The 27,343-nt window shown below is 41.1% G+C and overlaps 1 long non-coding RNA gene across 1 annotated transcript in view; it reads left to right on the top strand.

Annotated features, from left to right (window-relative positions):
• LOC137853989 (uncharacterized) overlaps window positions 1-26,403 on the top strand; it is a 37,128-nt gene extending 10,725 nt beyond the window's left edge. Inside the window, exons 2-3 of the long non-coding RNA XR_011094861.1 lie at window positions 20,403-20,470; window positions 24,043-26,403. This is a non-coding gene — a long non-coding RNA (uncharacterized lncRNA). The remainder of the gene's footprint in view (window positions 1-20,402; window positions 20,471-24,042) is intronic.
• Window positions 26,404-27,343: the final 940 nt, after the last annotated feature.

Raw genomic sequence — 27,343 nt, 5'->3', positions numbered from 1 at the left:
CTGAGCAACTGATGGCTAGGATTAGGACTTGTTATTTCTTCTTCTCACTGTGACATCTGTAGTCTCCCTATTACTGGCCTCATAATATTCCCCTGTTAAAAAAAAATATTGGTGGTTCCTTTCCATGCCACCCCTGCCTGCACGCAGCTCTTCAACCTCCCCAAAGTCCCATTTCTAGAAGCTGCACTGCCTAGCATTGAGCTGTGTTTTCCATCAGACATGAGGAGGCTATTTTATATATCAAAGTTTCCCAGTTTTCTTCTGCGCTGAGACAGCTGTGGCCAACCCTTCTTGTATTCTCCAGTACTTGCTGTCTTTCAGGCAACTTCTTACAGCCTCCTGTAGCTCAGGTAGGATAGAGCAGCCCTGAAATACCAAACGGCAGTATCTGCATAGTCAATATCCATACAGAGGCAGAGTCCTTTAATATAATGGCCACAAGGAGTAGATGGACAAGTATTTCCACCAATTTGGAATGATGCTACTTAGATATCCATGAACATCTTGAAGAGCATCCTCATCACATCTTTGCACATCCATTGTGCGTTGCTTAGTGCTGAGGAACTAAGGCAAGTTGTCATTGCCAAGAGTGGTGCTTCATTCATGTTGCAAAACAACTGCCGTGGAGATGAATAAGGAAATCTGTTCAAAATGCCTTTTTTATTGGCTGTGGAGAAAAGGGAAAAAAAAAAAAAAGGAGAAACCTGTGCAAATAATGACACATTTTAACAAGCTGGTTATTAAAATAGAAGACAAAGTAAAATGTAATGTATATATGATAAATATTTTTAAGTTCTAAATAAGTTTTCAAGGTTAAATTAATATATATTTTTTTCCTTCCTTTTTTTTTAATATGTATATATATAGGCTTTTCTCTCTTGCATTTAAATCTTCTCCCAATATGTTGTACAAAGCCAGTATAATTCCTGCATTTAGGAAGAAGGTTCATTGGACTCTACATTTAGTGTGAAGTGTTCATTCTTCTCACTGGACTTATCTAAGTTTCTTGGTCCACTGAAGCAGATGCACTACACATAGAGAACACGCTCCCATTTCTCCCTTTGTTTCTACCCAACTGGGCTGGAGCTGAGAGCTGTGTAAAGTGGCAGTGGATTTTGAATTCCCAGTGCCCTTGTCAAGGTGGATTTATATTAGAATAGCAGCCAAGCTGTGCATCTCTGGACTCCCACTGTAAGTCCTGTTGAGATAAAGAAAAGAGGCCACTTCAGCAATTAAAATTGGAAGACATCTCAAAAATAAGTAACATCCCCATGGCTTCAAGTCCCAGAGACTCCATATGGACTCTCCCAGCTGGGCATTTGTAGAGTTTTGGCTCTAATTCAAGAGGCACAACTGCTACTCACATGTGTGTGTCTAGATTTCCATTCCTGCCCCATCCCCCTGTGCCCACAAGCCATCCCAGTATCTATATCCATACAATTTTAACACTGGCTTGCTGCAGATGAAAGATGGCCACCAGCACCAGCAGCTCAATATAATTCCCTAATAAAACATCCACTGGTATTGGCAAGAAAGCCCCTAAGGAATGAATATATCTTCTGGAAAGACAATTAAAAGAGATGGTTGGGGTAATTGTGCTTGATTGAAAGGAGACATACTTTTTCTAGCAGAAAAATAAGCACTTAAAAATGTTCGGCCAGCCGAGGACAATTATCCAACCAGTGATGCACAAGCACAGAGGGCAGCTAATCCATTTTAAATTGCTCTTGCAGTCAGGAGAGTGGCTGGGAAATGTGACCAGGCTAGCTTGTGCTCTGGGTGCAGGAGGGAAAGCTTCTGTGATATCTGGAAAGGGTTTGCCATGCATAGCTACTCTCTTTCTCACTGTTGACTTCCCACCACATGCACTCAGTAGCAAGGTGTTTCTCCTGCCTTACAAACTCTACAGAGGCAGTCTGGGCCTGAGAGCAAAGAAGGGAATTATTCTCTCCCTCCCAAGGTGCTGCCCGTAACAGGCAAGTTGCTTTTGAGGTCTACAGCTGACCATGCTCCCCTGTTAGGGGGTCCCTGACCTACCAACTGCTTCCTGGCAGCGCTGGCCCTACCAGTAGAAGATGATCCTCCTGTCAAAGAAAATGCATGGATATGACTGGAGTGCATGTGGAATACGCCAGCAGAGGAAAACAAAACAAAATTTCAGGTCTTTTCCCCTACTGATATATTTCAAATACTGAGTTGCAAAATCTTTTTTTCTTCCTTGCGTGCACTGGGATGATGAAAGGAGGAATGTGAGTGATACAAAAAGGGCAGTTTTCTGAATATATTTGAAAGCCTTCAGAACGAGCCCATGCTGGGGTTTGCCAGCATCACAGCCCAAAACACCCATTTAGATTTCCTTTAACTTATGCGAGTAAAAACACTTCAAACTTGCTTATATGTTACAAAAGAAAGAAGGGAAGAGGAGCTGGAGCACTGGCATGCTTCCTTCCCACCGCCCCCTTTCCCTGTAGCTGTGAAGATATGAATTCGGATGCTCATTTGTACCAGCACAATAGAGAGAAGCTTCCCGGTTTTGTCTGGTTTAAGGAGAATTATAAACCACCCAAGCACTGCCATAGGGTAACTAATGCAAGCATTACCTCATCGCCATGTAGCGTTATTGGCTGGAGATAGCTGGAGGTGGGGTGTTATTGCCTACCCGCTTGGTGAGCACCGATTTTCTCATTATCTCTCTCTCTTTCTTTCAAACCAGCTGACCCTTTTAATGGATGTCATCTACAGGGACAGCCCTCCTTTGTGGAAGCATCATATAAAACCAGGGAGGAACAGCACAAATGTGATCATAAAGAGATTAAATTGGATCAATAGAAACAATTTAAAAATAAATAAATAAGTCTTTAAATGCAATAAACAATTGTGTATTCGATACAGTGATTTTAACCATCCTTTTAAAATTGCCATTAAATCCCACAGAACAGCTCTAAAAATGATGAGATCATAAGAATCCATAAGGCTTCTTGATTTATTTAATTTTTTGCTAAGTCTCTGTGTGCTTCCTAAGGCCAAATCATGTCATTTTTTTTCAAGACCACCCTCTGTCACTGGTTTTCAGAAAAATCATCATTGATTGCAAAGAGCATGAAAAGCCTGGGGATGACAATATCACTTACATCTTGTGAGGACCTGGCTTCTCACAGCCGCTGAGAATATATTGCCCTGTTGGGAGACACCAGGGAATTACAATTTCAATGCTAAGGTAAATCCCAGAATACTTTCTGGGGTAGAAGGCAAGGAAGGTAACAGCAGTGTAAGTCACCTGTTCTTGTGATGTCTGGACAGAAGTGGCAAAATTGAGACCAGAGGTGTTATGTGAATCCAAACAATGTTTTTGCCAGGGCCTTGGTTTTTTTTTATTATTTTTATTTTTCTCTTAGATCCCATTTCTGTGAAATACCCTTTGGCATAAAAATAATTTGATGTAAATTAAGAAAGGATCTCAAGGTTTATCTCTCAATGAATAACATGGCCAGGTGCAAACCTATTTCCAAAACCCTCTTCAGCATATGTGCCATACAAAGCTGTATGCCATGTGTGCTGCGAATGGCCTTTAATCCTTATTTCCTTTATGGCAGATATTAATAGGGGACTGAATTCTCTCCTTCTTTGTCTCTCTGATGTCGTTTCCTTTGTTTCATTTTAGGAGCGGCACAAGGGGATAGAGAGCAGACAAACTGCATTATCCTGGTAATTAACTATCTCAGCAATATAGTGGAACCATGTCAGTGGTAATGCTGTGTAACAATTTGCATACATTAGTTTTCGTGTCCCAAGAAAGCAATTTCTGTAGCATTTAAGAGGAAAATAAGGTGGGGAGGAAAAAAAAAAAAAAAAAGGAAGAAAATGAAAGGGGGAGGGTTAGACTGAGGTAAATTCTTATTTTAATTCAAAATAGGATTCAAATAAAGAAAACTAAACCACTAAACCAGTCCTGAAAGTGCTTGGAGCATTGTTAACATAGTTGCAATTATTCCTGAAGCAGTTAGCTGTCAATGTTCATCCAGTTTGGAAAGATACCCAGCACCTTTAGGACCCATTGAGCTGTGGGTAAGGAATATCAGAGCTGTATGCACCATGCACGTGCAGCACTTGTGATGCTGCATGGGCACTGCCCCCTGCCTTGCTGCCTGGTTTATGGGGTTCCATTCCTAAAATGCAAAGAACTCTGAGCAAAAGCAAGGCCCCTCCAAAACCTGTCAGATGATCATGTAGTGGCAGTATTTCCACTGGGGTGACAAAGACTTTGATAGTGAGAATTCATTCCTATTATTATTCATCCCCATTCTTCTTTGGTCAAAGGCAATCCTCAGTGATGCCAAGCTATGGTTATCCCAGGATGTCTTCAAGCCCAATTTGGTTGAAACAGTCAGGGATGGTGCAGGAGTCTGTGTTCTGGCAGAAGGGAAGGGTGAGGACCCTGAGCTGGTTTCTGATTATTGGGAACCTGCAAGCTCTGTGTTAGTTTTACAGACATCTCTCCAGCTTCATCTCCATGTGGCCTGGCAGCATGTGGTCCTTAAACTCTCTTCCTGTTCTTTTTGATGATTTACTCTGTGACTTTGGGAAAATTACTTACTATCTGTGTGCCTGAATTTGCCCATCCATAACTTGGGTGTATTAATTAAACAACTTCCTCAGAGGAATATTGTAAGGTTTAATGAATTCATGCTTGCGAAGTAATTTAAGATTTCAGATGAAAATTGCTAGAGAACTGCAAAGCACGTTATAATTAAAACAGAGAGGATACAAAATAGTAATAATCAAAAGTCTCTGAAGCTGTTGATCACAGTAAAGGGGGAATATTTATATTTGAAGCTGCTAATAAAAACATCAATCATTGTGTTACAAAGTAAAGTTTTTATAGCTAAACAGCATTAGTTAGTACTCTGCTATTTATTATTCCACTTACTATTTCCATCTCCATTGTCTTCACACAGAAGGAAAAATCTATTATTTTAAACTGATTTACTCTGGATTTATGTCAAAAGGAGATAGCATTGTGCCCAAAATATGTCAGAATTGTGTAGAGCCCTGGCACGCTCGTTCATATGACAGTCTTTACTGCCAGCAGAAGTTGATAAGATCACACACCTGAGTGAGTGCAGAAGGGTTGTGGAATTGGGACCTTGGTATGCAGAAGCAAGGGAATGAAAAATAGTCCTATCACCACAAACAGTGAAGTCCGTGCAGAGTAGCAAGTCCTTAGAAATGACTGACAGTCTGAATAGGCAGAAATTGTGTAACTCATGCCAAAGACCTTTCAACTATCATAGGTTTCATTATGTAATGCAGAAAACACAGGGATTTGTGTGGCCTTACATGGCTTCATAAAATGAAGGATAGCTTTGCCCATGTCCTGTTGAAAGGTGAGGAGAGGAAAGCAATAACTTGTGAGGTATTTTAGAGAAAGCTGTTGGAGAAGTAGCAGAAAGAAACCACAGAAGAACATGCAAGAACAAATTTTCTCTTCTGCTCATCACAACACAATCTTTGCAAGTCTTAAACCATAATCCAAAAATCCAAAAACTTTTGGATCCTGGAAGCAAGCCCAAGACTGATTTAAGGTTTTATTCCAGCTTGTTCAATTGCATTTGTGTAAGCCATACAAACCATGGACCTTCTTGTGCAGCCTACAAAGCTTGTGTCCTCCACAACTTGAGAGGCAGCAGTTTTCTTGGTAGGTGGGAGACCTGCCAGGAGGTTAGTGCAAGCCTTCAGCCCTGAGAGGAGGTGTAGGAGATGAGCTACCTTACAGAGACAAGTCCTCAGACAATTGAAATGGTCATTGATTTATCTGCTTACATCTCATACAAAATGAAGGGTTGTGCAGGCTTTAAAATAAAGATGGCTTGCCTGTTTCAGGACAACTTATACGTGTCCCTTCCTCAAAGGTGATTGATGATCTGGGGGGAAAGATATAAGAGAATTTTCACCATTTGGAAATTTTGACTGTTTGGAAGTGGAGCTTTGGGTTTCTGGCACAGCTTTGAAACTTGGTTCTCACATGGGTAAAAAATTACATCTCTAATGTATGTCCCTCTAGGAATCTGTTTTCATGGAGACGTATTTTGTTGCTTCTGAGCTTACATCGATCTGAATACTATATAGGAAACAGCATTTTTCCTGGAGTTGAGAAATCTCAGAAGCCCCCTGTTCTGTGTGTTGCGAGCCTGAAGGTCCCTTGGCCTCTGAGCTTTGAGACTGCAAAGCTCTCTGGCCTCAGCTTCTTGTTTTGCAGCTGAAGAGCGCAAACAGTGTTGGTCTTGGGGCATCAAACATACAGAGCCTGGTTCCTATAAGCTGATTTCTGGTTCATCCTCAGACAACGAACTCTCAGAAAAGCAGATTACATAGAGTGGCCAGTTTAGGGAGGAGAGTATATAGCTCTCAACATCCTCGGACATTGTGATTTGATGATGTGTACGTTTTAGGGACTTAATGGGAAATGACAAAGGAAGGGATAATCTGTCTCTATTGAAAGACAAAAGGGGAAATGTGGGAAGTATTCCAGCTCTCTGCCACAAAAATACCTTAATGCATTAGTCATCTGAGTGATTGCAACATGCTCTGGCATTTCTGATGCCAAATCTGTGACTGAAATATCAAGGAATGACAGGTGTCAATAGTCTTTCTAGTAATGAGTGGTATCTCAAACATATTCTTTGAAAGAACACATTTTATGTTAGATAACTTGGGGTCCAACTGTTTACAGACCTACAGCCTGAGCCCATCATCACACTGGGGAACATGTGAATGGTAGCTGCATTTCTAGCATGGTGCTGCTCATCTGTAGTGTTGTGAAAGCAAATGTGTTGGTGCTTTCACTCCGAGCAACTTCACAGAAATAAGAAGTTTCCTTAGTGCTGTGGGCAGATGTGACACAGCTGTGGATCTGGGACTGTGTTACATGAAGTAGTTAATGCCTTCAACCAGATGGTATGATCTGGATGAAGGGAGAAGTAATTTTCCTATTAAATCTGTTCCTGCCTTGGGTGTTTCTGACATTCAACACTCAGATTCCTTCTCTCTCTCCCTCTTTATTTTTTTTTATTTTTTTTATTTTTTTTAATTATGGACATGTGTGGCAACTGAATATGAACCTTCACTTGAATTTATCCAAGTATATTACAAAGGTGAGAAGATATTCCTTCCCTATTCTCACAAAAGTGAGAGGTATAAAGCCAGGACAGACATACTAGAGTTTGCTGAAGAGAGGGCTGGAAGAAGTGGGAATAGGATCCCCATGTTCACTGTGTTCAAGGATGTCCCAAGCTCAGGAGAGCAAAGAAGGGTGTCAAATGAGCTGGAGACAGTGATGTAACCAGCTTGTTTCCGTGCTACCTATTGAAAGCCCCTTCTGTGCCAAAGGAAGGAACTTTGGAAAGAAATGTGTTTATCATTTCAGGTTGTCAATACAGCACTTAATTACATTTAATTAAAAAATAAAAATAATAAATAATGAGAGAGGAGGGAAAAAAAAAAAAAGAAATATCCTGTTTTTTACTTCCTCCCCCTTAATGGCCACTAAATTCATCATGGTATCTGTGTACTGATTTCAGTAACTTCTGCTTGGCTAAGAAAAATCTGATCCTGGTTTGAGGATGTCAGAGATGGAGTCACCATTGCTGTTGGTATTTTATTGCATCAGTTAATCCCTCTTACTGGAGGGGATGGGGATGAGCCCAGTAAGGTATAGGAGAAGAACTAAGGTTTGTTTATAACTTTAAAACTGTGTACTTCAGTCTAGAGGCCTGCTAGTTGCTTGTTTATCTCTGGAAAATCATTTATATGTATGTACTTTGTCAAGTCCCTTCTTGATATTTGTTCTTTTCTTGAATTCCCTGTTCTAAGCAGGATGAGCTTCTTTATTCTCCTACTGTAGCATATTTTCTCTGCCCCATGAAAAATACATGGACTTCTTTCCTTGTTTCTGACTATCTTTCAATTTTAAGTATCTTTTTCACAACTTAGATAACAGATTTGTCTGTAGTGTTCCAGCATTGATCTTGCCAGTCTCACATATGATGATAAAATTGTTCATCTGCTAACTCCTCTTCTGTTTAGATAGTGCTCTCTTCTTGTAGTGTCAAGAACCATGGAAATGAAAGTGAAATTTCTTTTTCTTTTTTTTTTTCTTTTTTTTTTTTTCTAACTCCAAATATAGCTATTTGTTTGGAATTACATGGTGTGGATTTATCATAGTAGAAAATTAAAATATAATACTTGATAGGTAAAAAAAATATGATGAGAGCCTGAAAATAGTCACCTGTTCTAGAATAGCTCTGAAAATAGCTCACTTCCTATATCTCTAAACCTATTCTTAGGTTGGCTTTTTATTGGATGAACTTGTAGTGTACTTCTCTCAACCCTTTCTTACTTAAGGGAAGCCTAAGTGAAGTCTGGATAAGATACAACGTGCCCCTACTGCAGGGTACCAGTCAGCTCTGTGCTTTCTGTGTCTCCATCTTCATTGCGATTTATACTTACATGCATGTCACTTCACAGTTGCTGGTTGTTCCAGTTATCCAATCTTTCATCTTTTCACTGATCTGTAGAGAACATGGATGGACCTTTTCACTTGGAGGAGACGTTGAATGTGCCATGAATGTGTCTGTATTACTAATCTTATGGTGACTTCATATGTTAATAAATACTATTATTTTAACACACTGACAGTGATCCACTCACTTATATTACTTTTCTAAGTGTGAATAACAAAGGACTCAAGTTTAGGATTAGAAACAAAACCTACAAGCAGATGTTTGGAGACATATTTTCAAAAGTTGGATTTCCTCAGTCTGAAAATGAGACCAGCCAAATTGATATTGGTCAGCCAAATTTTCAGTAGAAATTATGGAGAACCCTTGGGATCCTAGCGACTTTTTTGAGATGCTCAAAGAGAAATAGAGGTCTTTTCAAAATCTAGTCAATAAACCCCAGAGATAATGAAGCAGATGATTTCTTAACTTAATTAAAAATGGGGTAAAACAAAGCCAATTTATGAAAAACCGTCAAAACAAGACAAAATTCTAGAGTCTGAAATTGAGTGCATAACCAATTATAACTGTTAACATTTTTAACAGACCAGTGGATTTACTATAATAGGCCAGTGGATAATCTCTTCTCCCACTATAATCAATGCAAAAGACCCTAGGGAAAAGCAGAATTGGGATCCTCTTAATTACCCATTTATAAGCATATGTATATTTTTAAAAGGTTGTCAAGGCTGGGCAAAACACAATTTCAATAAAAATCAAATTGATCACAGAGTTCCAACCATCTTTCCTTGCCCCTGGTTCTACTGAATCTTTGTGGACTCCCTAGCTCTTATTTCTCTACAGCATGAGAAAGAGGGCTGTGAGCCAAACAGACTATTATTTATTACAATCTGTAGTGGGAGTGATGGCAGCTGTTGATGGTAGTTTTTCATTAACAGTTAAGTAAAGCCAATAAATGTTGTAATGCACTGTGCAATGGCAGATGGTGAGCTACAGCAAGAGATTCTACCTCAACCAGTGCTCCATGCTCATCTCCACTTTGAAACACCATTGAAATAGAAAAGAGTTTTAAAGAGGACCACCTGTTCAGCTGCCTTATTCCCACATAACTTTTACATGTCTGGAAATGCAATCCAAATGCAAACAGCCAGGACAAAACAAACTGCTTGCCACCCATTCCACTGACGGTTTTACTATAACTTACAGTGTAGTTTCTGGCCTATCTTATGCTTTTTTTCTTTGCAAAATTGAGTTAGCGGTCAGGCCCAGAATAAAGCACCAGCCTGTGCTGATATTTGAAATTTTACAGCTTTCTTCTCCAAAGCAGTGTAGATTAGGGTAGAAATACCCATTTTATATTGTTCTTTGTACCCAATGGCTTTTATCATGAAAACTTTCTCATGTTCCTGGTGAGGTAGCTTTATGCTCAGGTTGTATCATAGGCAAAAAGGTGACCACACATGGAGAAGCCTGCACCTGACTGTTTGACATGGAATAATCTGAAGGAAAAAGCAATATTTAGTTCTTGAATTTCAGAGATATTAACATGTTGGAAAACTTATTGTTTGTATCAGTATCTGTTTCTACAAGATCTATGGTTACCGCTAGAAAATTCTTGCTAGTACCAGCAACTGCATTATTTTGGATACTGTCATGATGACCCAGGTACAGGATCTCGAGGGATGTTGTAAGTGGTTTCCCAGGCATTTCATAGAGTGTTGTATATCTAATGATGTTAATGCACTTCTGGCATTGTCATTTTCTTTAATGAAGAGAAAAGAATATAAATAATGGGTTTGACCAGGGTAATAAACATTTAAGTGGTTCCCGACTCTGGTAGTGGTCCCTGTTGTATTCTGAGTCAGAAGCAAGAGAAAACACAGTGCACGTATAACGCCTCCCTGCCAGTAAATGGGTTATTTGGTGCCTGGAGCATCAGTGGGGTTTCTGTATGTTATTGCTGTTATATAGTGAGAATGATGCAGCACTGTATTTCCAAGTGGATGCACAAACTTCATGAGTCATAGCTGTGCTCTGAAGGGAGGGACACAAACACATTTTTGGTTTATCTGTATTGCATTGCCTGGAAAGATAAAACAAAGCAATCAAAAATAGAAAAACAAAGTCTCTTAAGTAGATACACTGATGTCCATATGAAAAAGTACGTTAGTGAAGAAAGGTATGTTAGATTACTGTACTTTAATCCTAATCCTCCAAGATAGCTCCAACTGTGGCTGGTAATAGCAGGTTTATTTCCCATGTCCTGGCTGCTTCACTGCTATTGTTTGCTTGCCATTTATAGAAAAAATCACTATAATAAGCAGTCCAAGAAAAAGGCATTGCCCAGGCTCTCTGCCAGGAAAGCAGAAGTGCTGAAATGATGGGGTGACCCCCTCCTCTGCCTCCACATCTTGATCTTTGGCTGCTCAGCACATAATGGCCAGAGCCTGCTAATGTAGAGAGAGCAGGAACATGTCACTGTGAGGGAAGCTGATGGGGAGATGCAGCACCCTGATAATTTTTGCCTAGGTCGTGTCTGCTCTTGAGAAAACTGATGTGAGAGCTGAAAGTACACAAGTGTCCCCTTTTCATTCTGAACATGGTCCACCAAACGTATCTCCTATTGCCCAGCTCCAGGTGATGGGAAATAAACGCTACTAGGCTGGCAGCAGCAGCTGCAAGCAACTTCTGAGGCAAAGGTGTGCAGTGGCTTGAGAGGCAAATTCAGAGTCCTTCCTCTCTGGATGGAGAAGACAGACTTTCTGCAGTGCCTTCTGTGACCATTAAATGGGAATTATGGCACTTTGTATACTTATGAAACGGTGATTTTCCATGGCTGTTAGTAAAACTTCTATATCAAAACTTTCAATGGTGACATTTCTAACATGAAATAGTGGAAACAGATCAGCATTTTCTCATTAGGGGAGCCTGTGAAAAACCTCATAGATTCAGATTGGACCTGCGCAATCTACAGAGAACACACTGATCAAGTTGTGACTCTCTGATAGACACAGATTTTTTTTGATTTTTTTTTCTATTGGGCAACTCAATGAACAAAACCAGAAGAGTTTTTCATGGAGGAGATGGCAATGAGTGTTTTTCTTCCCAAGTGGTTGCAGCAACATTGGGATCAGAACGGTGCCTGCTTTTTCATGTAGTTACCAGCAAAATGTCTACCTTCTCAAATCAGAAGGGACCTCACACAGATGCTTAAAACACTTGAAAACATCTGAAGCCAGCAGATACCATGGTCTCTGCAAGGGCATGGAAGAAGCTGTGCCTGCACGAGCCTGTTTCAGAGCTCGAGTGTTTACTGAGCACCCCTGTGCAATTCCTCTTCTGTGGCTTTTGATTTGGCCTGGGGGGATGGGGGGGAGGGCCGGGGGGTGGGTAGGAGGTGTCTTTTTGTTTTGTTTCCTCAGCTGGGGACTTTCCTCAGCGTGTCATTTTCTTCTGTCATCTTAAGTCTCCAATCAGAGGCAATTATGATAGCACATTATGTAAATATTAAAGACAATTGCGGAGCTTTAATTAAAGCCAACTTTGTTTCTTCTTCCCCTCCCCTCCTCACTCCTCTCGATTTAGTCGGGAACACAATAAACTTAATCAGCTGCCCCAAATTATGCATGCATTAGCCCGTGAGATTCAGCAAGGCTGGGCTTCTCAAGGACAAAGAAATATACTGAGCTCCAGCATCTCACTTTGTTTTCTCCAGCCATCTTTTGTGGTGTGTCATGGGAAAAATTCTAATGAGACTCTCCCTGCTGCTGCAGAAATTCCTGTCAGATGCAAGCCGGTGGCTCACTCTGCTCTTTATTTCCCAAATACGAGTTTTCTGTTATCCCATCCTTCTGTGAGGAAGGAAAGTAGCACTGCCAAAAAATGGGGATTGGGATAGACTGGACTGGCACTGGCTAATCACAATCTATAACAGTTTCTTTTTTCTGGAATTAATTTTCCTCCCTTCTCACAAAACTTTAAGCTTTTTGGCACAGCAGCACACTGAAGAATGCATGTTAGTTTATATCTGCAGAATAGTTTCTGTGCGTCAACTTTCACTGTGCATGGATTTGATTGTGCTTGTTACGTAGGGTGCTTCTTTTTTAAACCCACTATAAAGCAGATGCTGTGACATAAAGTGTTCTGGGGAAATTTCTGGCACAGTGGAGATTCAGAAGAATTTGCTAACCCTCCCTCCCTGTAACTCTTCCAGCAAGCAAAGCTGCTCAAATTAGCAGAGCATCAGGAGGGAGATACCCCTTGTCCTCCTGACTTATCTCCAGGAGGGGAGGTGCAGGCTGGCCACTCTCTCCTTTTTCATTATGCATGAACGTCACCAAACCCAGCCGTCATTTTGAGCATGTGCTGCGTGATGGTGGTAGGGAGCTGCTACAATCAAATGGATGTGGGTGTTCTTGTTTGCTCACCGACTGAATAATAGCTTGCTGCTGTTTGCATTAGGCAAGGAAGCCCTGAAAATGCAACCTTCTGGAAATATTTGTGCTTATTTAAGTCAGTGCGGCAGTCTTGATTTAAGAAGACAAAATAAAAATAGCAGTTTCTCATGGTCTCTGGCTTGCTTGCCTGCCAGAGTGCCAAGTGTAGTTTAATAACACACAGGCTGAGTGTGTGCCTTCTCTGGGAGATGTCTGAGAGGAAATGAGGCCATAATGAAGCACAGCATTGTCCTGTCTACCAAACCAGCATCCTTGCTAAATTTCTCCAGACCAAAGTCAGATATTTACAGATCAACATAGAGGTGGTTTGCCATGACAGGAATGACATCTTAACACCTTTCCTGAGATATTATCCATCATTTATGTAGAAAATAAGTACCTTCAGTTTGATTTGACATTTGCATACTGCTGCTGCGAGCCCCCTGCCCTTAGATGAGGCAGGTGGGAACACTGCTCTGGTGTGGGGCCAGGAACCACCCAAGAGCAAGACCCTTGCAATGGACCACATCAGGAAGAGACTTGGCTCTCAAACAGCTCAAGGGAGACTGGAAAACACCTTCCTTTGCAATCTCACGTCAGCCAAGGTGAATTCAGAGGGGTTCCCAAGGCAAAGCTGTGAATTTGTTATCCTATCACCATTGTGTCCTACTTAGGATGTTTGTTCACTGCAGAAAAGTGTTAACTTTACTGTAGATTAGCTTACTTTGGTTTGCCGAGGTCAGTAGGTGTCTGGCATGTCCCACCTGCTGGGGACACAAAGCTTCCATTTACCTACCTAAGTAAAATCTACAGGTGCCTGTGCCCTGTAGGGATTTTAAATGATGCAAATATGGCTGACTAATTATTTCCTTCAAGACTGTTTTTCTAGTGAAGACACAATCTTAGCTTTTTTTAATGCCTCAATTAAGTGAGAATATATTCAGGAAATACCAATTTCTAAAAGTTATTATTTTGGCTGTACTATAGTGCATTTTTGCTGTTTTTTAAGACACATGTTTCTGAAGCCATAAAATCTCTGTTTATTTGGATACACGTTCTTCTTCTTTTGCTATAATGTATGAAGGTATATCACACTTCTCAGAAAATTTTGGCAAGTGAGAACAAACAGGGAAGCAAATTTTCAGACAGAAAATAAATAAATAAACACATGTCTTTATTATATCCACCTGATAAGGTACTTTTCCCCTCTCAACCCTGGAACAAATAAAGAGCACAACAGCAACTAAGTCTTTCGACAATCTCATCTCCAGGTTTTAAGGATCTGCCATTCAGCCTTTACATTTAATCTTCTATTTCAGAGGAAAAATATCCTTTGGTCTATCTGGCTATCTTATTTTTATGGAGCAATCTTCAGAATTCAGTTGTAAAGAAGAAAAAGATAGTCTTGCTCAATAGTAAAGTTGCAAACGTTCTGCCTTTTAGATCTTGGCAATACCTGTTTGCCTGTTCTGTAATGTATTAAACTGTTATTTATTTGGGGTTTTAATGCTCAGCTCTCACTAGCAGAACTAATGCAAGGAAAACTCAAAGGATTTGACTTTGCTGTGATAAGCCAAAGTCTCCACCAAAGGAAATGAAATGCATTTCCTGAATCTCTGGACAAAAGTTACCACAATAGCTTAAGTGCAGTTTTGTTAAAGAGGCATATTAAAATAACACAGTGAGGAGTTGCCCAGTGTACTGTTGCACAGTTAGAGGCTAGAAGTCCTCTGCATGCTGCAAAATAGCTGGTTTGTTGAGTAGGTCTTCGCTATCCCAGGTGGAGCTAATAGGAAGCAGTTGTCTCATAGGGAAAATGCAAAGGCACTGTGGGTTTCAAGGCAGACAGTGGTCTGAGCTCACAGGGCTACAGAGAAGGGAAAAAAAAAAAAAAAAAAAAAAAAAAAAAAAGGCATTCTGTTATGTACATATGAAAGGAAGAAGGAAAATAGGCTGGTACATGACAGCTGAAACCCCCAGACCAGTTGAGAGGAAGGATGAAGATAAGGTAGGAAAAAAGCAGGTAGGTGCCAGGTCTGCCTCATGCTGTGCTGTGCAGAATGTCACTGAATGGCCACCAGTGAAGCATCAGTTACAAGCTCAATGAGGTGCATAGGTAGTTAATATCAGCTTTGATATATGGTTTATGAAATGAAGAAACAATCATAAAACATTGTAACTTGCATCAGAGCCCTCCTAGGTGGAAGGAATAGGCTAGCAGGAGGAAGGTAAAAGAGGCGTAACAACATTATTGCTGTGATCACAGGGATTAGGCTAGCTGGAGAGGGAAGGTGGAGAGAAAAGAGAAATAAAAGGTGTCCGAGACATTCAAGTAGCTCTTGTTATGTCCTAATATCAAGCCATTTTGAAACTAGGGCCAGATGCCCATTTTCTCCTCAAAGCACTTGACTTTACTGCAACACAATGGTGAGAAAAACAGGTAAAGTGGCATAGTAAGGGAGATAAGGAATTGCCTTGGTTTTGAATTTTCGTTTAAAAAAAAATGGGGGGGGGGGGAGAGGGAAGGGAGGCAGTAAACATATCATTTGAAGCATCATTTGGAAAAAAAAAAAAAAGGCAAAGGAAGAAGAAGAAAACGATGTTGCTTCAAAAGAAAAAGAAATGTGTGTTGGAGGTTACATTAGATGCTGGGGTCTCTGATTTCGAGACAGTAGATGGACTGGCCAGGAGCCAGGTAAGACAAACTGAATGAAAGGCACATTTCCATTTAACTCATAGTTGTGTTTTGCCAAAACATCATAAAAGTCCAGCTGTCCGTGCAAAACATACCGGATCTGGAAAACAAGCAAATGTTAACAGTTCTGCTTCCCCCACTCCCTATCCCCTGGTTATAGCTAGGTTTTAAACTAAAACCTTTCCATCAATTATCTTATGCTCCATCTCAACTCTTCCCCTCTTGGGACTGCAAATACAACTCCATCATCTTCACTCTAATGATAATATTGCAAATAGTATTAAGCAGCCAACCATGGTAAAGCACAGCCTGAACAGCCAGATCCAGTCTGCCTTCAATTAAAGATGTTTTGGTCCTTTTGGGCTGTTCATTTATATGGACAAAGAAAAAACCTTGTGATCTGATTCAGAGTTTTGACTTCGTACTACTTCTGGGCTTCTCTGTCTCTGAGATATACAGGCAAATTTTACTGGTCTGTCAGATACATGTGGAGAAGACGTAACACTTGCAGGTTTTGAAGTACCTTTTTGGGGGTCCTGTCGCAATTATACATTTTGGGAAGAATGTTTTAGCTCTTCAGTTTCCTTCTTAGGAAGGAAAAAACTTTTTTTTTTTTTTCCTTTCTCCATTCCTTCATTTGTCAGTGATGTAAGAACTAGAACTAAAGTAAGGGGCCTTTTCTACTTGATTTGTATAGACAGGATACAGAGGTACAAACATGTGGACTGTGATCCACTTGCAGTTGGTCTTATAAAAAGAACCTAAGGATCAATGGCATTCAGGCTGGAAAGAGCATCCCTGGATGATAACAGATGATGATTTCTAGGGGAAAATAAACAATGTAAGTACTCAAATATTTCTATATTTTACATTTTGCAAATACAAATATAAAATTACAAATACAAATATAAAATTATAAATTATAAAATCTTTGTGAAGGGAAGGTTTGACATACACTCGTAGGAAAGAAAGAATGGAAGGCTAAGATTAGCTGTCTTGACACTTTGGTACTGTTCCTGTTAGGGTTCTACAGCTATGGACTTTGCAGACCTCAAAGACTGTGTTTCCATATCTAGAGACTTTCATCATTGGTAAGCTTTTTATGTTTCTGGCTCACACATACAGTATATCTATGATGAGTAAATTAGCCAAACAGTTGGCTCATCAATATTTACATAGGAGGCCTTTATAAATAACCCATCAGATTTCCACACACATTTGCTAAACTTACAGTTGTGACATCCAACACAAGCCCCAAGAGCTTGCCTTTAGAGACAGTTGATGGAGAGGTTTGTACATCCTGTGGAAGAAAAAACACCCAATCTTTATCAGTGTTGTAAAATCTGCCTTCAGAATGACTTCATTGTGTCACTGCTGTGGTGCATTGTTTTCAATTGTCATTTGGCTGTTTGGGACAAATGAGAACAAGCAAGTCAATGAAAAGCCTCCCTGGGTTGCAATGTTGTGAGTAAAAATGAGAAAATTGGCTTCTGTTATCACAGAACACCCCAAACAAACACGAGTTGTTTATCATTGTAGAGAATAATTAGCATGTTGAATTTATTTCATGATTTTACATAAACCGATAAGGAGCTCTTTTCCAAATGATTTGCAGGTGATTGTGATCTGTTAGTATCAATCTCTGTTTTTCTTTATAGGAATCATTTATTGAATGCTGGAATGTTTCCCCTGGAAGAACAGATGCGGATGCGTAGGGCAGCACAAGCGTAAATATGGAGTGGTTGATTTGAAGGCTTTGTGCTACCTGTAACCAAGCTTTGCTTGTTAGGGTGATTTCAGTGATGCTAAGATGAATCTTGCTGTATATTTGCAAGTGTGGTGTACCACCTTTGCTGACTCTGTCCTGGGGCTGAAGCCCATGGGCTAATACTTGATGACTGCAGTAGCACCTCCTCCTATGTGCAAAGCTGATCAGCCTCATCTGCCCTTCCTGTTGATTTCTATTTGCATCCTGCTGAGGAATTCAAATACTGTTGTACTGAGTGGAAGTGGCATGGGGTGGGGAAGGAAAGAACTCCCCAAGAGCAGCGCTCACCCACTGCAACACATCTTGCTGAACTCTCTGCTGATGGAGAGAGGGGACATGCCCCTCAGGAGAGTGCCCTGAGGGGAGGCTCTTGAAAGGACATCATGTCTGGTGGAGTCAGAGCAACATGACAACTGACACGTGCTTGTCTCAACTCACCAAACTTTCACAGCAGTGTTTTTTGTTTGTTTGTTTTGTTTTGTTTTGTTTTGTTTTGTTTTGTTTTGTTTTCTGCAAGCATCACAACTAAAGGGGACTTTAAAGAAGGATTACAACTCTGTAAACATCCACAGGGAACTCACCCCAGGGAACAACCTGTAGAGGAAAGAAACATGTAGTCTCAACGTTTCTGAGATGCTCCTTCTGTTGTGTTGCGGCGGCTCACAGAGCAGAGGCTGTCATGGAGGCGTCATGTGAGGCTGGAGGCAGCCTCACAGCCCACCACAGGAAAGGGACCTGCAGTGTGGGAGATGGAGGAATTGAGTCTCCTGACAGGAAGGATCCTCAGGAAGGGGCGAGCTTCCCTGCAATTTGTCTGTCAGTGATCTTTGATGAAGTGAAATTAATGATAACTTTGATATTTTCAGGAATTCACCTTGCCCCTGGCAGCATTTCCACTGCTAGCTGAGCCTCTTCTCAGAGCAGATATTGTAAACAACAAACAAGGTTGGCTTGTTTGGCGCTGTGTCTTGTTGAGGACTTACCCCTTCAGAGGAAAGGGATCACAGGCAAAATTGAACTTTTCTCTGAAGTAGCTTTGATCAGTACTGATAGCTATGATGTTAAAAGTTGCTTGCCCTAGATTGGGAGCAGCCAACCTTCCAGAGCCTGACATGCTAGAAAATAACATGTGTAAAGTCAGAGAATCAGGGTTTTTATAAACTACCTGAATTAGCCTCTGGTAGGTATTTTTAGCATGAAGACTAATACAGAAATACTATGCAGCTTCAAGTGTATCTGACTTATTCTTTCACCATTTTTTTCCTGTCTGGATGCCTACCTGGGCAATCTGCTCTAGGAAACCTGCTTCAGCAGGGGGCTTGGACCCGATGATCTCTTGAGGTCCCTTCCAACCCCTACAATTCTGTGATTCTTTGATTTCAATAAATGTCCAAACCTATCTTTGGTACATTATATTTGTTTATATTTGTTATAAACATATATTTGTTTATAACAAATATATGTTTGTTTTTCTAAGTAGCATAGCTATGGCTTTTTAGTGAAAATATCCACAACAGTAATTATGACATTTTCCAGACAGCCCTGGCCTCAGTGTATCCCTACTAGCAAATAAACCAGACCAGGGCTCCTCTAGTCCTGCGGGCAAGTTGCACAGCTTGCAGTCACTTAGGTAGGCTGTCTTGCTATGAGCGCAGAGCAACCTCCTCAGTACTGCCTGTTGTGAAAAGTCCCTGGCCTGTGCATGACATGCCTTGGCATTGTCTGGGTCAGTTGGCACAGGCCAAAAGTGTGCCAATAAGGACACCAGCAGTGAAACAGCACAGACACCCACATGCCAGTGACTGGATCCATGCCCTGGCCCATTTCAGTTTGCTGCCATGGTTGTAGACACTGTGACTTACAGCGCAGTTTATATGTCGCTGTAATTTTGTAGGGAGGTGGCTTGTGTTACGCTGTGCACGCACAAAGATTTTGCAAAATGCAGCATGCTTCCTGAGGCATGCTCCTGCTAAATAAAAGAGCTCACAGGGAAGTTTGCTCCCTTGGGTACCTGGGGAAAACCAGAGTGGTCTCCTCCTCCAGTGGTGTAGTGGTGTGAGTGGCCTTGCCCAGCCACAGCAGAGGAATGTTTCGGCTGGCCCCTCCTGCCCCCCTCACCAAGAAAGCTTGGGATGAAGTCAAGCACCCTGTGGGGTGATCTGAATATGCACAACGCAGGGGCATTGTGCAGGCCCTTCTTGCCCTTGGCAAGTGTTGCCCAGCCCCTACACAGGGCGGGCACCCTCTGTTCCCTCCCCAGCTGATCTTCAGGTCTCTGCACGGAATGGCAGCTGGCAGGCCTTACTCTTCGTCCTCTACCTCACAGAGTCCTTTTGAGTATTTTGAGAGATGCATCCGCTCCCCGGTGCTTCAGATGCTCCTTCCCCCTTGCAAGGCTTCCCCAGGTGCTGTGCAGTGGGTGCTGCATGCCAGCTGCTGCTCTGCATGGCCCAGCCACCACACCAACTGGTCCCAGCATGGACTGGTGGGCTGCGCAGGCACATGCAGAAAAGGACAACCAAAGTACCAAAGAACTGGGCAGCTCAGGAGATGGACTTTAGCCAGGCACTCTTTTAGCCTGACTCATATCTGCTCCTTCAGCACCATATAATGTGAAATGGGCTATAGAAAGACAAAAAGTAAAAAGACTCTCCTCCTGTGGTGGGCTTTCTTTCACTGTGTTTATCTAATACAAGCACTGCCTCCTTTCACACTCCTTTCTTCGTGTTCTTTAGAAACTGCCTGGTAAGGCCTAAGGAACAGTTCAGGGGTGTCCTAAGGGACTGATTAGGCACAACGCGCTTCAGGAGGCTTAGCTGTTAACTCCAACCATGTCCACTGCAGGGGGTGCACCCCCTTGGCAGCCGTGCCTGGATAGCGTTGCAGCAGCAGCCATTCTACAGCCTCCTGGAGCAGATGCACTCAAGGGGCTGAAGGATGAGTTTAGCAACGACTGCAAAACAAACTGTTGTTTTGTTTTTCTTTAGGAGCTGTAGCCATGATCCGTGGCTTAGTGCCACTGAAGAAGATGTGATTTGCAGGGCTGTTTGAGCAGGTACAGACCAGCTTCTCTACCAGCTTGCATCTGTATCTCTCTAATGGGCTGGGGAGAAAAGGTACTTCTGCTTTCAATCAAGTTAAAAAACTCTTGTACTGTGCTGGCTGAAGCAGACAAGAGGATACAGATACAGACTTGTCTCTGTCTTTTCTGTGTGCTGTACAAATATTGCAGCACATTGTATGAGAAACGTACAACACTGAAACCAATATTCAGGCTTTGTTATTTCATTTATTTTCAATGGACTATTAATAGTAAATCAAACATCAATTTAACATAAATGGAGTGTGGGTGCCAGCTCTCCCTTTATAGCACAGCAACCGCATGCCTTCAGTCAGCTTGATTATTGCAATGGCAGCATTGCAGCTTGAAAGAAAACCTTCACCAGCATTTTGAAGGTGGAAAATCCTGTATAACCTTGATTATTGCTGAGCTATTTGGAGTTTGCAGAAGACTTAAATTCAGTGGAAAAACAAAAACCTTTCTGTTGTCCACTGAGACTTGATTGTTTGATAGCAAAAACAAGCCTGGCAAAGAACCAGGGAAGTGAGAAATTCCAGTTAAAGAGCTTAGGCCTGATGACTGTGCCCTCTCCCCCTCCCCTTTTCTTTTTCCAAGAAACAAAAGCCCATGTCCTTGTCAGAAGACATCAATGCATCTTGCTCAGGGCTGATTAGAAGGCCTGCTGTGGGAAACCCTAACTAAATTACTGAATAAAGTCTTGCATGTGCTCCTTGTAGGCTTCTCATAACTCTCGTAACTAAAAGTGAAGATGTAATGTTCAAAAGTCTTAAGCTTCACTGAAGAATGACCTCTTCATCCCTGGACCTCCAAGTCATATTTAGCACTTGATGGAGATGGTTTAACTAATTACAAAACTAGTAACTCTTTCTCAAGGATCAAGATCAAGGAGTCCAGAAATGATGGTGGTCTGTTTTTGAAGACATTTATTTTTGTTGCTCTTGAATCTTAATCATGATTTGCATTTAAGCTATTATATGTTTAACTTTTCCCTTCGTTTGAAAGCAAGAGTGGTTATAAGGAAAAGAGCATCCTCTTGGTTACTTTTTAAGATCTTTATTTTAATGATAAACTCTTGAAATATCATGAAGCAAGGAAATATGGTCTAATATCAAGACAATGCTGCTTGAAAAGCTTGCACACCCACATTTCTCTGTCCACAAATTATATTTACTCCACTACGGAGGAAATATGTAAGAGAAGAAAAAATCTTCATGAGGGTGTATGTGTGCATATGTACCCACCTATTCTGTGGGCTTTGAAAAAGTAATTAAAAATAGTTTCCCGGTCTCATAGAGCTTGGCTCTCCATCCTCATTCTGCACATCCATTCCCTTGTGCCAGCACAACTGTTTATGTGGCCATCTGGAGAGCAGATCCACGTGAAGACAAACCTGGGGAGAAAAAGTTTTCAGCCAGATCCATTCCCCACTCTCAGTTGCTGAGCGAGCCTATGATGACTTAGAGCACTCATCATCATGCTTGCAACATAATTATGCAGCTATACAGCCAGCAGGGTAGGGAAACCTGGCAGTGAGGATGTGGCTGCTGCTGGAGTGGCGCATGAAGCAGAGGTGGTGGGCAGACAGCTGGAGGTGGTCTTGTCTCAAACTTCTTTGCCAAGTTTTGCCACAGGATGTTTTAAGGAGTCCTGATATATAGGGTATAGTATAAGACTCAACCACAGAATCATCAAATACATGTGAAAAAATAGAAGAAAAGGTGGCAAGAGGAAAATGTTAGCAGGGGCTCATAATTCACATGACTTTTTGAGTGACTTCCTTATCTTTTGAGATATACTATAAAGTGCTGGATTTTTCCTCTCTGAACTGGGGCTAGCAGTGTTTTTATTCAGCATTACAAATGATGTAATTTTTCTCTCCTGTGCAGGCAGAATACAATCCTTTTCCCTGGAACAAGCTCAGTTTTCCCCTTGCTAGATGGGTTATTTCAGCTAACGTGATATATACTTCATGGGTTTTATTCTCCTTTAAAAATTGGTTTGTTATTCACATATAATATAAGCTGACAGGAGCCGTAATACAGAAGCATGATTACACAGAATAATTCATAGTTTTTTTTCTTCTAGGCAAACAGATGAAGTTAGAAAGTATCTCTGTTTGCAAGGATGGCTGTCTTTGTTCAGTATATAGCAAGAGCGAACTGTCAGAGAGTTTTAGCATAGCAAGGGTGCAGACAGCTACTCTGGTCATTTCCAGACTCCAGATATACAGCAGAAGAGTCCATTTTTGTCCTGCTGTATATATTAAGAATAATACGTTGTTAGAGTGGAGAGCCACATGCTAGAAATAGGAAAATATTACTTAGAAGAATGAAGAAAGGAAGGAGATACTGGCTTTAAACCCTGGCTTTGCGGTCTCCTTTTCTTTCTCACTCTACAACCAAGGACAAAAATATCTATTCTCAGAAGGGATTAGGAGAATCAAATATTTTATAAAGCTTATTCAAAATGAGTCTAGGGAAAAAAAATCTACAAAAACAAACCAAGAACCACAAAATCATACCTTTTCAGAAAAGGAAAAAAAAAATCTAGAATCAGTTTTACTGAAACTAGATACTAAAACACGTTAAATGATTATGATAGGTTGTTTTTTTTGGGGGGGGCGGGTGAGGAGGGGCTGTTTAGTTTTGGTTTTGGTTGGAGGAGTGGTGGAGGAGAGATTTTTGTAATTAACTCTTCATACTTACTTTCATCAGTGTCAAAATGTTCCTACTTTCCAATTTGAACTGCTTCTTTGTCCTGAAGTTTATCTGATCTTAATTTTTCCAAGAGGTAAAATGAATAAGTACATTTTTTTTCATCTAACCATTCATCTGAAAACACAGTTATATTCACAGCTCTATTTGAAATTATGAAATGCAAATCCGTCCTTCCCTACAGGGGTTGTGTGCTCAGAATCCTTCTGCCCTTCCATGGAGCTGTTCTTGCATCAGCAGAAAAGAAAAACAGCCTGTTGAAGCACAGGGAAATCCTTTCCAGTGGTGACAATTAACATCACCTGCGCTAGGGGAATACTGGAACTTGCTGGCTACATTCAGCACAAAGGCACTGCTTATGGAAATTAAGTATGGATTTCCCATATCAATGCTGTAGGTCCATTTATTCACTTGCAACTTCTCCAGTGGCTTGATAATTATTTTTGTCTACTCGGTGATCTAATCTTCTTATTGCTGCCAAATAAGAAGCAAAAAGTGTCTGAACTTCTGCTTGTAAGAAACGGGGATGATGAGTTTTCCATCTAGGTTTTGTAGGTGTTCATTCCCTCCTGAACTGTCACTTCAGATTCTCACAGTTACTGCTGAAAAGGATATTTCTGAAACACTCGTAAAATGTTCTTGTTGGGTGTACTTCACTTTTGTTTTAAATGGCATCTCCACATATTCCTCTTAGTAGCTAGACTCATATGTTGAAGTAACCCCCTGCATTTGGATGGAGTCTTTGACCTATGTCTTCTAGAGCTTTTAATGGGTTAAAGCAAAACAGAGCTTATTTAATAAAAACATGTTGATACCATGCTTCTTTTATAGCATTTGGGACTGGGAAAGAAGATGCAGTCATTTAGTGCTCACACACCACCACCTCACATTCCCTGGCTGGGGAATCCTACAGAGCACTGAGAACACCTGGAAATGCTCATCAGGGTGGAAGAGAGACAGGAGGGAGGGAGCTGGACGACGACTGGGAAGCTTGGGCACCCACACGTGGACTGATGCTGCTCTTGGTTTCCCTCTTCAGAGGTGGAAAGAAATAGCCCAAAAGAAAAGCTGCCAGAAGGACACTGTGAAAGGATAATGTGCTAATAGACCTCTAAAAAGGAAATTACAGTTATGATCTGAGATTACAATGGAGGAGCTGTATCAGGAAGGCGTACATGTCAGCTGTATTATGCCACTTATCCCAGTCTCTTCTCCTGGTTGATATAATTTTTACTGCAGATTCAAGAAGATGAGAGGAAGACAACTGCGTATGGTGAATCCTCAGCTAAGAGCAAGGATTAAATGAAGGTTCAGTAAACTACTTAGCAATGAATGCTATGACACTTCATTGGGAGCAAAATACGGGTGGAACAGGCAAGGGCTGGGCACATTATCATTTCTGGCATTAGGTTAATTGCATTGCTGATACTCTGTGAACTGCTGACAGAGCAGGAGTGGCTCATTGCTGGACTCTGCCCTTGTTGATGCCAGAGGGAAAAGTCTAGTTCCCACCTCTTTAAAAGCCTTGCTGAGTGAAGGGGATCATGAACAAACGGTTGGGAAAATAAGCAGAAGAGGATTGTAAGAGCATATGGGGGGAGATTCTTTATCAACTGAGCTCTGGGAGTTGAGCAGGATACTCAAAAGTGTGGGTGAAAGGAGAGGAAACAAATCCCTTTTTAAACTAAGGGGAAGCATCCTTCAGATGCTTGTGTGCTACTGTGGGGCTCAGCTGTAATGCTACATTCACCACCTTGCACCAGAGTTACAGTGATTCCTATTTTACTTGGTTTACCCTCACATGCAGTGTGGGATGGCAGTGGCTGCCAAACACAGGCAATGAGAGGTGCACCCCCAAGCTATGAGTTAGGTAGGGCATTTCAAATGCTGCTAGCAAGCATGTGGTGCCTTGTTCCTTCACCAAGACAACTCAGTCTACCCTTGGAAAATCAGCCATTGTGTACTTGCAGGGGTAGTGAAACCTCCATAGAGTAACAAATGAGTTAAAGAGAGATTTTACCCCATCTTGCCAATCACCCAGAGAATTAGAAGGCAGCTTTGCTTTCCCTGATGCTCAGCCAAGGACTGGCATCATTTTATTTCAGCTAACACTGCTTCATTTTGTTACCGTGCCAAGTAACTGAAATATGAACACCTCTGGGCAGTGGTGTGAGAAACAGAAGTTCCTATTGTGGAAAGTGGCGATCAGTTATACAGTCAGAGAAACTGGGATTTGAATCCTTTAGTTCCTGAGTCCCAGTGTTCTCCACAGGTTGGACAAAAAAAGAAAATCCTAATGTGTTCAACAGCAGCCTGGCCCAGGCCCTCTCTGCAGCCAGTTTGCAGATGGTAATGGGACTTGATTACAACAAGCTGTGGTGAGGAAAAAAAACTGTGAGCAACCTGCCTGCCACAGCTAAAGAGCAACTGGTGAAAAGGGCAGGTGTTTCTTCCAAATTTTGGATGGAGCAAGAAGTGCCACTCAGCTGCTGGTGAGCACAGGTACGAAACACAAGGTAGAGCCAAGTGCTCCATGGAGGAGTCAGTCCATGGGAGTCTAAACCACGAAGGCAAAGGGAGAAGAGAGTGATTCAAGCTCCTGGTAAATTTGGAGGGATTTGGGCTTGGACCATAACCAAATGCCTTGCACTTTGGACTATTTGGATTCCAACCTGGATCTGAGCTAATCAGTTCAAACCTTTTCTAACAAAGGGATCTATTTTACATACCACATAAAATCATGTTCACCTGATTTAGTGTCTCAGAAAAGGGTTCTCCTTCAAAGTATGTTTTTATGGAGTTAGTTTTATGGGCTGATGTTTATGGATATTGTCTTATAAAATATACATACAGTAATGCCCTGTAGGGTATTAAAGTTTTGTTCTACAGACACGTTAATGATGTCAAAGATTAGATCTGTCTCCAACTCCAATGAACACAGAAGTGAAACCTGCTTACAGTCAAGAAAAGGGTAAAGTGTTTTGGCATGAGGGTCTTACAGAGATCACCTGAGACCAGCTGTAAAGAGACAGGCGATAGCCCTGTAAGTGAAAATGGTGTATCCTCCCTCTCTCTCCTTAAAAAGCAGAATTACCTGCTTTGAAATACAGACGTGCACTCTCAGAAACAATGCATCCTTTGCCAGCAAGATAAGAATCAATTCAATTTGTCAGATGACAAGGTGATCCTTTTGCATTCCTCTCCAGTTTTAAATCAAAGCTGGTGTATAAAGTCAGCAATGTTTACCTCTCTATGGAAGTAACTCTTTGAAATGAGAGATTTAGAAGGCTGACAGTATTGATCCAGCTAATTGCGTACTAATTCGGAGGAGAGTACAACAGGATTATGCTGTTAGAAGAAGGAAGTCTAGAAAAAGGAGTAAGATCCAATCTGGACATTTTATTTTATTTTATTTTATTTTATTTTATTTTATTTTATTTTATTTTATTTTATTTTATTTTATTTTATTTTATTTTATTTTATTTTATTTTATTTTATTTTATTTGAGGATGTGAGAAAATTGAATCACAGAAGACCTGTAAATCCTGTTGCATCTTGCATGTAAGCAGTTCAACATGAACAAGATCAAGAAAACATCACTGTGTTCATACAGTACATCCTGAATATCCATTATTCAGTACCTTGAAATGCCGTTTATGGGAGTATGAGTATAAAACATTACAGAGTCAAAATGGTAGTAATCTGGGTACTTTTCACCAACTCCAGAAGTAGTCTCTCTACAATATGGAAAACACTGCAGAGTAAGTCCTAGTGATATAAAGCAATTTGTCACTCAGCAGTCACTAATATACTGGGAACAGAATTTTCAATGATTAAACACCATATTTTAGCTACTAAACATGTTCTTTTAACATCTTCCCATCTTGGCAAAGGAGGGAAGAAGAAAAGAAGAGCCTAGGGCTGCTCATGTAATTACTTGTGGAGTCTGGTGAGGCTGTGGGGGATCTGGCTTTCTAGATACACTGAAATTTAGGGGCAGTAATAGTTTATTAGAGGTTTATTAATAACATATTTATTCATTTGGCGGGAACCAGAAAGGTCACGACAAACTCAAATGTCCATGGGGCCTCTAAGAATTAGAGATGGTTCAAGTGCAGAGATCTTTCTTCAG

This window comes from Anas acuta, chromosome 3 (assembly GCF_963932015.1).
Source record: "Anas acuta chromosome 3, bAnaAcu1.1, whole genome shotgun sequence".
Lineage (NCBI taxonomy): Eukaryota > Metazoa > Chordata > Aves > Anseriformes > Anatidae > Anas > Anas acuta.
The sequence above is the reverse complement of the archived record's forward strand: the minus strand, read 5'-3'. Positions and strand labels throughout refer to the sequence as shown.